Source organism: Siphateles boraxobius, unplaced genomic scaffold, assembly GCF_051911475.1.
Source record: "Siphateles boraxobius isolate OS27281-9 unplaced genomic scaffold, OSU_SipBor_1 63, whole genome shotgun sequence".
NCBI lineage: Eukaryota > Metazoa > Chordata > Actinopteri > Cypriniformes > Leuciscidae > Siphateles > Siphateles boraxobius.
In genome coordinates, this window is record NW_027509190.1 from 2,194,094 (window position 1) to 2,205,000 (window position 10,907).

Here is a 10,907-nt window from a genome sequence, read left to right on the forward strand (position 1 = left end):
AGTAAACCGAAATTACGGTGTACGTTTCGGTAATTATATATAATTACAGAAACGTACACCGTAATTTCGGTGTACTTACGCAGTTGTTTGCGGGTCGTAATATAAAGTGTTACCCAGTGTATGAATAAAGTGTTTATGGATAAGTGTTACCCAAATATCCATGAATAAAAGTTTGAATTTGTATCTGTTCCTGTAGTAACTTGAGAGAGATAGGTCTGAGAATTAAAGATTGATCATTTACTGAGTGTAACCCTTGTGAAGGAGATCATTTAGACTTATGCCTCGGAACTCTTGACTACTATTCCACACAATTCTCACTGGGGTTGAAGTGGAGTGCGGGTTTGGAGCAACCAGATGGCTGATGTACCATTTAGGTCCTCCCCACTTATTAATTTCCTCTTTTGTGAGTTTTGCAGCAGCACCTCTTGAAACCATTTCATGTATTTGTTCTTTGTATGCAGTCTTCCACACAGGTTCCTTCTCCAGACGCTTCTCAGTGTTTCTAAAGGTTGCCTCCACAGCCTGCCGATTGTCTGGTTGTGTTGTGAGGTCTGTCTTCCAGGGATAAGCCGTGTCCCAGTGGGGAGAGTACTGTGTTTGTCTGCCAATACGTATGTTAGGCATTCTTTTATCTTTTCCAGGTCCCGCTCTTCCTCTTTCGCTCCAGGGGGTAACCTACCACACTTGCAGCCGCCACATTGAGGACTGCACGAAGCCCCGATGCTGTCCCAACTAAACCACTCGAAGACCTCTTTGTTGGTGGTTAAGGTGCTCCGGACAAGCGCATTTCCTTCCTCTTCTTGAGGTATGATGGTTTCTTTATACGCCATCGAGGCTGATCTCATGGTCCTTGCAAGGTGAGTTTCAGGGTGGTATACTGCCAGATCGACTGTCTCAATAAGATCGGGATGGGTTCCCCCAACAGTCTTCCCCAGCGGGCCGTCCCAGAGGACGAGGTCTACCACAATTTTGATTGGCTGGGGAACAAGACGACCTTCCCGGTGACTGATAAGGAGGTCAATCTTTGTGGGACGAACCAGTTCGTCTCTGGGTACATTGGGGAAGAACTTCTTCAGTTGCTTGGCAGTGACTGGTTGAGTCACCTCTGCGATGTCTGAAACATGACTATTGTCATGTTTCAATGTTTTTGAGGTCTGTTTTGTGATCTTGGTTTCCCCTGTCTTTGTGATTTTGGTTTAGTCCTGTTATTATTTCAGTTTTGAGATCTTGTTTCCCCCCATCTTTGTGATTTTGGTTCAGTCCTGTTAGTTTTCCCGCTCCTCGTTTGTGTTCAGTTTCTTCACCTGTGTTCTGCTTATTATCCCATTAGTCCCTGTCCATTTAAGACCTGTGTTTTCCCTCAGTGTTTGTTGGTCGTCGTCCTTGTATGGTTGTGTCTCTGAATTCCTGGAGTTTGTTATTTTGTTTCTGTATGTTCCTGAAGTTTATTGTGTACAGTGTAGATCAGCAAGAACTCAACAACAAAATGTACCGCTCCACAAAAAGACACTTGTTCGCCCGAACAGGGACTTGAACCCTGGACCCTCAGATTAAAAGTCTGATGCTCTACCGACTGAGCTATCCGGACTCTTGCTCGAGAAGCCTGCGTGCTGTGTCGGAACGCACAGCAAAATGAATCGCATTGGCGCAGAAAAAAGAGTGTCCTCCAATGCATTGCGTTTCCTTCTTCGAAGATTCAGAACGGCCGTCAATAAGTCTGCTATGTCAAAATATATTTGCAAATTAGTGGGAATGCAGCCTATTAGACTGATGATAATAGTCATTAAAGGAAAATAATGCTAGGAAAAAGAACAAAAACTCACTGCTACTTGTCTGGAAAGCCTCTTCACACGCTTCAATGCTGTTGACTTGCCACGCTTTTATCGTTATTGTAAACTTGTGTCAAAGGCGCAGTTGTTTGTAGCAAATAGCAAGCCTGCGGCACTCTAGGTAACAGCCAGCGAGTGTACTGACACCTAGCGATTAGAAAATATACACGAGGAAAAGAGTAGGCCGAAGGACGGGTGGTGACATGGAGCTCAATTTCAATGGCACCCAGAAAACCTTGCCGTGACCCGGATTCGAACCTGGGTTGCTGCGGCCACAACGCAGAGTACAAACCACTATACGATCACGGCGAGCTACCGGTCTACCCGACGTGTCCCTGACTACAAAGGGGCCTTGTCATCTTTAGCTTGCAGACAAAACTGTTTCTTACCAACATAACTCTTTTCAAGGGTAATCCTGTAACAGTGACTTTTTTTTCCTTTTATAAAGTTTAAGCTAGGCCTTCAGAAGGTTAAAAACTAAAGCAGGTGCAAGCTGTCAACGTAGCGGGGAGACCCCAATGGATTTCTAGTCCATCACCTTAACCACTCGGCCACGACTACAAGCTAGCTGAAGGGAGCATTTCGTTTGGCTTGGTCCCTTGCAGCGTCGCTGCCCGAGGCCAGTGTAGATCAGCAAGAACTCAACAACAAAACGTACCACTCCACAAAAAGAGGCTCGTTCGCCGAACAGGGACTTGAACCCTTGACCCTCAGATTAAAAGTCTGATGCTCTACCGACTGAGCTATCTGGGCTCTTACTCAAGACGCGTGCGTGCTACGTGGGAACGCACAGCAAAAAGAATCGTATTGGCGCAGAAAAAAGAGTGTCCTCCAAGGCATTGCGTTTCATTCTTCGAAGATTCAGAACGGCCGTCAATACGTCTGCTATGTCAAAATTTATTTGCAAATTAGTGGGAATGCAGCCTATTAGACTGATGATAACAGTCATTAAAGGAAAATAATGCCAGGAAAAAGAACAAAAACTCACTGCTACTTGTCTGGAAAGCCTCTTCACACGCTTCAATGCTGTTGACTTGCCGCGCTCTTATCGTTATTGTAAACTTGTGTTCCTGACTACAAAGGGGCCTTGTCATCTTTAGCTTGCAGACAAAATGGTTTCTTACCAACATAACTCTTTTCAAGGGTAATCCTGTAACAGTGACTTTTTTTCCTTTTATAAAGTGTAAGCTAGGCCTCCAGAAGGTTACAAACTCAACGTAGTCGGCAGGATTCGAACCTGCGCGGGGAAACCCCAATGGATTTCTAGTCCATCGCCTTAACCACTCGGCCAAGAAAGGGGCAAAAGGGGGGAGGGGGGTGTAGAGAAGAAAAGAGGGAGGAAAGGGAGAAAAAGAAGAGGAGAAAAAAGGAGCAAAACGTACAATATATAAATTTTTATCTACTTTCTTATCTTCTCAACATTGTTAACACACAGTTCTGCACTTATTGCAAGGGTTATCATCACTTTAATTTCATGTCTCTTGCGGGATTCGAACCTATGCCGTGGCAATATCGCTTGCATCTTCGCTTGTTCTCTAGTCTCGTAGTGCATTCCGGAAGTACTACATGCAATGCATTGTGGGTAACGTAGTCATTTTTAACACAGGAACTCTTTTTTATATAAATCCCTACAGTAGTAACCCTGTGATTATGCAATTATGCACATGAATGCATTTAAAGCAAACGCTCTTGTAAGTAAACATATTTTGTGATGTTAACAAATCAATATTCAAATAATTAACTCAAAATGTCACATGCTACATTTAAAGCTATAACAGTATTAACAGTGTATAAATGTAAATAACTCTCCCATCATGTTTCCCCTCCTTTTTTTGTAAACTCAATTATTTGAAAGACTACATCTGTGCAGCACAAGTGAATAAAACATATTCCAAATTGAGTGTTGGGTTTTGTGAATAAATGTAAAATGATTCTGCAAGTAATTCTGGCTTTAGTTTTAACAATTACATTCAATGGATGACACTCACTGTCCTGGTATTCAAGAGGAAATTACTTAAAAACGTGAAGACTGTTATTGGCTCCAATAAAATTATTAAACTTTATTGTAACAGACAGACAAGTAATGGTGACAGCAATTATACACTCTTCCTCCAGTCATCCAGGGTCAGTCCTGATGCTGGACAGTACCACTGCCCCTTCAGCTGGGTGTGTCCAGTCCTTTTATTTTGTCCTGTCCAAACCCCTTGCAGGTGTAGTGGTACTTTTCGTTTGTCAGCCTCTTCCGTGGCGGTTCCCCCTTTGACACTAGCTCCTCATCCTCCTGGGCAGCTTTTTTCAGCTATTGGAACATGTCTCGATATAAGTAAACTATTAGAGATTGCAATGAATCTATCATATATATAAAATCAGATACAAATAGGATTGGTATGAATAATAATGCTTTGTTATTAACAAAATGTTATGATAATAATTATGACCGCCACTACATCTTGTAATAATAATGAGAAAAGAAGGAGAAAATGCATATTAAATTATGTCATAAATTATTTTTTAATTAAATACTGATTGGGCCAACAAGTTGCACACTCTTGCCAGGATTTGCACCTGGAGTCTCCCACCCAAAGGATGGACGTGTTACAATTACACCACAAGAGTTGTTTTTTTTGTTTGTTTTTTGAAATAGTTGCATCAGCAACTATCCTATGTATTTTGTTTTTTGAAAATAGTTGCAACAGCAACTAATTTTTTTTTTCTATTTGCAACAGCAAACATACTTTTTTCTACTTTATTTTCTTGCTTGTTTTTTCTTTGCAGATGGTTTGAACAGTGAATGTGAACATTTTCTTAAAATAAATAAAACATATTATTAAAAATATTTATAAAAAAGAATGTATTAGGTGCATTTACAAAGAGCTTCTCCACTCCTCAAGGGTCTGTCCAGATGCAGGGCAGTACCATTTGCCACGTACCTGTGAGTGTCCAGTTTGCTTTGATTTAGGTTGACCACACAGCTTACACTCATAGTGGTAGCTCTCTTTTGCCTTTCTCATCTTTGGGGGCTCACCTTTCCTCAGTCGCTCCTGGTTCTCAAGGGCTGCCTTGCGTAATCGCCATTCACGCTGGCGATTAAAGGGATCTAGTGCTTGGTGAGGGAACCTAGGTTGGTCGGGACAGTAGGAGGTGGATGAACAGCCCTGGGTGGATGCTGAGGGTGGTGGTTGGGTGGCAGGCCAACCCTGGATGGATGCTGAGGGTGGTGGGTGGGTTGCAGACCAGCCCTAGGTGGATGCTGAGGTTGGTGGGTGGGTTGCAGACCAGCCCTGGGTGGATGCTGAGGGTGGTGGGTGGGTTGCAGACCAGCCCTGGTTGGAGGACCAGCCCCGGGTGGATGCTTAGGGTGGTGGGTGGGTTGCAGACCAGCCCTGGTTGGAGAACCAGCCCTGGGTGGATGATGAGGGTGGTGGGTGGGTTGCAGACCAGCCCTGGTTGGAGGACTAGCCCTGGGTGGATGCTGAGGGTGGTGGGTGGGTTGCAGACCAGCCCTGGTTGGAGGACCAGCCCTGGGTGGATGCTGAGGGTGGTGGTTGGGTGGCAGGCCAGCCCTGGATGGATGCTGAGGGTGGTGGGTGGGTTGTAGACCAGCCCTGGGTGGATGCTGAGTTGGTGGGTGGGTTGCAGACCAGCCCTGGGTGGATGCTGAGGGTTGTGGGTGGGTGGAGGACCAAACATGAGAGTGTGCCAGGGGTGCCTGGTAAGAAGACCAGCTCTGGTAGTGTGTTGGGGATGGCTTGTAGGCAGAGGACCAGCCCTCCATACAGCTGTTTTGAGAGGAAGCAGCATCGTGTTTGGCAATAGCTGCGTCTCCCCCACCTGTCTGTGGAATAGCAGGTGTTCTGGAACTGTGTCGCTGGCGGATTTTTGCCTCGCCCTCACGGTTCTCAGGCTCCTGGAACTCAAAAAGAGTGTGTCCATGCTGAACTGGCTGTGATGGTAGGTCACGAACCTCCAGGAGGGATTTTTTAGCCACGGCAATCTGCTGTGGAAGCTGCACACCCTGAAGTAAAGAACCCCGTTCAGTTCTCTTTTGGCGATCATGCAGCCTGCAGAGACAGAAAACAAAACACACACAAGAGTTTTTCAGAACATTTTTCAGTGTGTTAATTGTTAAAAAAAAAATTCAAATATGCAATTCAATCAATTTATGAAGATATTAAAGATGAACTCACCAGGAGGACACAGTGGTGTTGTTAATGTTTACCAGTACCAGGTCACTCCTGTCCATGATCTCTCTGCAGTCCTCAACTAGCTGCTTGATGTGAGAGTATGCCATGACAATGGACTGGGGTATGGCAAATGTCCTCCCTTTATTGTCCTTTGGCCTATTTCTGGCTTCCTTGTACTCTTTGTACAGCTTGAGAGCAACACACTCTGAAATTCTGTTTTGGTCTGGTCTGTGAGCAGCCTGACCATGGACCATGAACAATCTGCAAATAGATGACCAGATCACATAGTGCTCATTATATATGCATGTTCACATATTGACATAAATACATTGATACAAATACTAAAGAATATAGCTATATGAGATGTGGATACCTCTCAGCTGCTTGCTGGCCTGGAGCAGAGCCACTGCACTTTCTTGAAGCCCTCCAAGGTCCTGGCAATGTTGTTTTTTTGCTCTTGAGGGTGTATCTGGTGGGGGTCTGGTCAAAGACACTTAGATGTGAGTATAACCTCAAAATCTCTGCCACTTCAGCATTGGAGAGTTTTGTTATAGTTCGGTTAAGCCCAACCAGGTAACCTGCCAAGGCATCAACTGCCTCCCATCCAGGAATCCCTCTGGCATCACACCTAGTGTCCTGTTACAAGAATTGAACCAATAAACACCATAACATTTTAAACATCTGGTACAAGAGCAAATATAAAGAAGCCCACATTTCTGATGGTGAAACATTATCCACTTTACCGTAGCTGGAGTGACGAGCACACTCTCCTCAAATGGGGTGAGGACGGGACTTGCGGAGGCATCTCTCTCATCAAATCGGGTGAGGACGGGCCCAGAAGAGGCATTACTCTCCTCCAATGGGGAGTAGATGGGCCCAGCAGAGGCATTACTCTCCTCCAATGGGGAGTAGATGGGCCCAGCAGAGGCATCACTCTCCTCCAATGGGGACCTGGGATCTGGCCAGGGCCTAGGGCCACCGCTTCCAAATTGCTGAGGTGATTAATAAAAGTATACACAGAATAAAGAATAAATAAAGAATAAACAGTCTTTTACATTTTTTGTGTCTCTTCTACATTAAAAATGAACTGTTTATTAGTTTATTAGTTTATTTAGTTTATTAGTTTATTAGTGCATCTCCACCCGGATGAGACAAAAAACAGGATCACTGATTACAACAAATTAAAACAATACTATGTCAACATTCAATAGCAAAATATACCATATGTGTGTGAGGTTTTAACATGCCTGGAATGAAAGCAAACTGGTGCTTATGAAAGCTTTCCAGAGAGGAGGACCCTCTGCTGCATCTTAGCACATCCAGTGTCTTCTCTCCTTTCTCCAGCCCTGACCCAATGTTTGTGTAAAGCTGCACTCCTGGTGGATCCTGAATGCAGGCAAGGTGCTTTTGCTGTACCTCCCACACTTGAGACATGCATTCATGGTTTATAAGGTGCAGCCCAGTGCCGTCCACAAGGTGCCACATGGAGTCAAGAAGACTTTTGATGAGGGCACGAGTCTCCTCCACTCCACGGGTTTTCCTGCGGCAGTGCTTGGCTAGCTCTTTAGAGCTGATGCTCGCCAACACCTGGGCATCTGTTGGCTCGTGGCCCTGATGCTTTTGCCTCAGCTCTGACCGCTTCGCCTCTTTCAGATGACAGATGTCCTGGTAATCCCATTCAAAAATGCAACTCGACAATTTGGAGCAGAACGTACCGTACAGTGGATGGTGTTCTGTGGTGAGACCGTTGGTGAATCGCCTCATAAAGTGGAACACATCCAACCGCACAGTGGACGTCCATGGCCGAAACCAATGGAGAACTGGGCTCACTCCTGTGTAAAAGCATTTTTTGGTTTGTATTGTCACCAACTGCCTTAATTTGGCAAAAAAAAACATCAACACAAATTACAGGAAACCCACCTCTGTCACTGCAACAGTCTCTATCCACATAGATAGCAGCTGGCTGTGGCTCACCAGCATGTACCGTTGAACGATCACAAGTCATCCAGCCCAGCCCCCTCGCCGGTTGTGAGGACCGAGTTGAGGACCTGACCATACTCGTTCCCCACATTGGACATCCATGTTGCCGTGTTCTCAATCCCCCCAGCAAGTTTTTTGGTAACCTGTTATAACAAAAGTATATACATCATTAGCATATGTATTCTTATCAAACCCTAAAAGAACAAATTAGCTCAAGCTTATATAGGTTTACATTTACCTTAGTGGAATCGAGCTTCAGAATTCTGCCAAACGTTGAAGTGATGACACCTTTGAGTTCATCAAGGTGACCGACAACATCGTTGGCATGCACTGTCTCGAACCACTGGGCCAGGGGCAAGGGAGAGAAGGGTGGTGGTGGTGGGGGATAAACAGCCTGGGACTGCTTCAGGCAGGATCTCTTGTGAATTTCACAATCTGTGAAATAGTCACAGGATCTCCTAGCCCACTCCTCACTGTGTGCCTCTTGAAAGGCCTGCTGCAGGTAACTGGAGCTATTCCCTGCTGTTCTAGGACGCAAAAGTGTCAAACATTTTCTGTCCAGTGCCAAATGTGTAGTCAACACAGCAGGGAATTTGTTGCGGTTAGAGGGGTCAAGTTGCTTTAAAATGTCACTACTCCAAGGACAGACAGGTTGTTTGCACTGGCTGCACCTTGGGTAATCTCCCCCTATTAAATAGTACTTGCTATCCACATCAATGACCTCTCTGACCTTGGTGTAAATGCCAGAGTGGTGCATCTTTCGGTTGCACAGAGTGCATTTCAGAGGGATGCCCCACATACGCATTGGTGCCCAGGAACATCCTCTGTCGAAAGTAATCATGTGGGTTTGGAGGTGCCACAGATCTGATTGGGCTTGGGGGTGGTGCCAATTCTCCCTGACATTCTGTCTCAGCTGCCAACTTGCGTCATAGAGGATGTGGGCAATCCACTCCCGATCACCTGGCTTGATGACCCGGAGGAACGGCTTTGGCAAAAACCTGGCCCGCCTTACCTCTGGAAAGCACAGAGGGACTGGGAGCCCTGGTGCTGCTGGAGGAGGAGCAGAAGCAGGAGAAGGAAGAAGTGGTGTGCCACTCTGAGTCGCTGGTGCCATCTCAGATAGTGTGGAAGGGCTAGGAGCAGGAGCAACTTGGAGACAGATGGTTGGTGTCGTCTCTTGGGCTGTGAGGCAGACTGGAGCTGGAGCATCTCGGGGAGAGACGATTGGTGTCGGTGTCATCTCTTGGGCTGGGGTAGTGGAGGGACGGGCTGAAGGGGTTAGAGGAGAAATGTTTGGGAGGTCTGTGGGAGATTTTAAGACATGACACTTCTCAAGGTGCTCTGATAACCTGACAGCACCCATGGCCTTTGTGCCGCAGTGCTCACACTGCTCCTGGACATGGAAGTCTGACAGGTGCTGAGTAAACTGGTCAAAGAGCACTTCCTGAGCACAAAGGGAGCATGTCATGGTATTATCACCGCTCCCTGTCTGCTGTGGACCTGCTGCGGTCCCTGTCTGCTGTGGACCTGCTGCGGTCCCTGTCTGCTGTGGACCTGCTGCGGTCCTTGTCTGCTGTGGACCTGCTGTGGTCCCTGTCTGCTGTGGACCTGCTGCGGTGCTTGTCTGCTGTGGACCTGCTGCGGTCCCTGTCTGCTGTCCTGACTGAGGGAAACAATATTTTGTATTTACTCTCTATATCCTCTTATCCTCTAAATCACACAAAACTCTGCATCAAAACAGTGATTTGGAGAATCAAGCACAACGAAGAAGCAGCCATGGGAAACAGCTGTAGAGGAAGCATTTGTCAGCATCTTTGTCTCATATCATATGTTTAAGGATTCAATGACATTACTTACATCATGGTAGCCACATTTGCAGGGGATCTTTTTCTCAAAAATGTCTTTTTTTCTGACCGTTAGGCCAAATGCAGGGGTCAGGGGACAATTCTTTATCCTCTCTAACACTGCCTTCCAACGTCTGCTCCCAGGTCTCTGGCCAGTGGAAAATTTATATTTCCCCTGGGCAAACAGCATCATGACGCCGGTCCAGAATGAATCTGGCTTTCCTTCCTTTGGCATCTCTATAGGACAAGAGGCAGTCATTAGGCTGTTGTAGGCAACATGTAGGTCTACATGTACAGACAGACAGACAGATAGATAGGAAATTAAGCAACTACAATATAAGGTTGTATGTTTTTTTCCACAGTCTCAACTAATTTGGTCAGGAATATTTCAAGTCTTAAGTTTCTGAGACACTGTTTCATTTATATTGTTATGCTAATGTGAAATAGTTTGTTCAGATCTCATCAGATGGCATGAACTCACACGGATGGTTGTCGGTTATTAAAAATGTAATCAAAACAGTTTAGTGATGAAAGAAATGGAAAAAAATGATACTCTCTCACTCACAATCTCTCTCTCTCTCTCACTCTCTCACACACACACACACACACACACACACACACACACACACACACACACACACACACACACACACACACACACACACACACACACACACATTCACATTCACATTCACTCACTCACTCTCTCTTTGAAAAAAATGGCTGTTATTTTACAAACTGAAATTGTATGAGAACTGAACTGAAATCACAACACAAGCCAATCCTGTTTCTTCATGTTTGTTAAGAAATGATCATACCCACTCTTTCACTCACTCTTATTCTCTCTCACACACACACTTTATAGCACTCTCTTTGAAAACAATTGGTATCTGAAATTGTATGATGAATGACATGAATATATATTAAAATATCCAATTCAGTTTACCTTGATGCCTATTTTCTGTGTCAATTTCTTGTCCTATTGCAATAGATGTTATATGGTCAGTTGGTGTAACCAATATTTTGTCTAAAAGACTAATATTGTACAAAAAAAGTTAATATGAATAATA

The 10,907-nt window shown here is 45.1% G+C and overlaps 1 non-coding gene across 1 annotated transcript; it reads right to left on the minus strand.

The window, feature by feature from the left end:
- Positions 1–1,515: 1,515 nt before the first annotated feature.
- trnak-uuu (transfer RNA lysine (anticodon UUU)) lies at positions 1,516–1,588 on the minus strand. Its single transcript has one exon. It is a non-coding gene; the product is annotated as a tRNA-Lys (tRNA).
- Positions 1,589–10,907: the final 9,319 nt, after the last annotated feature.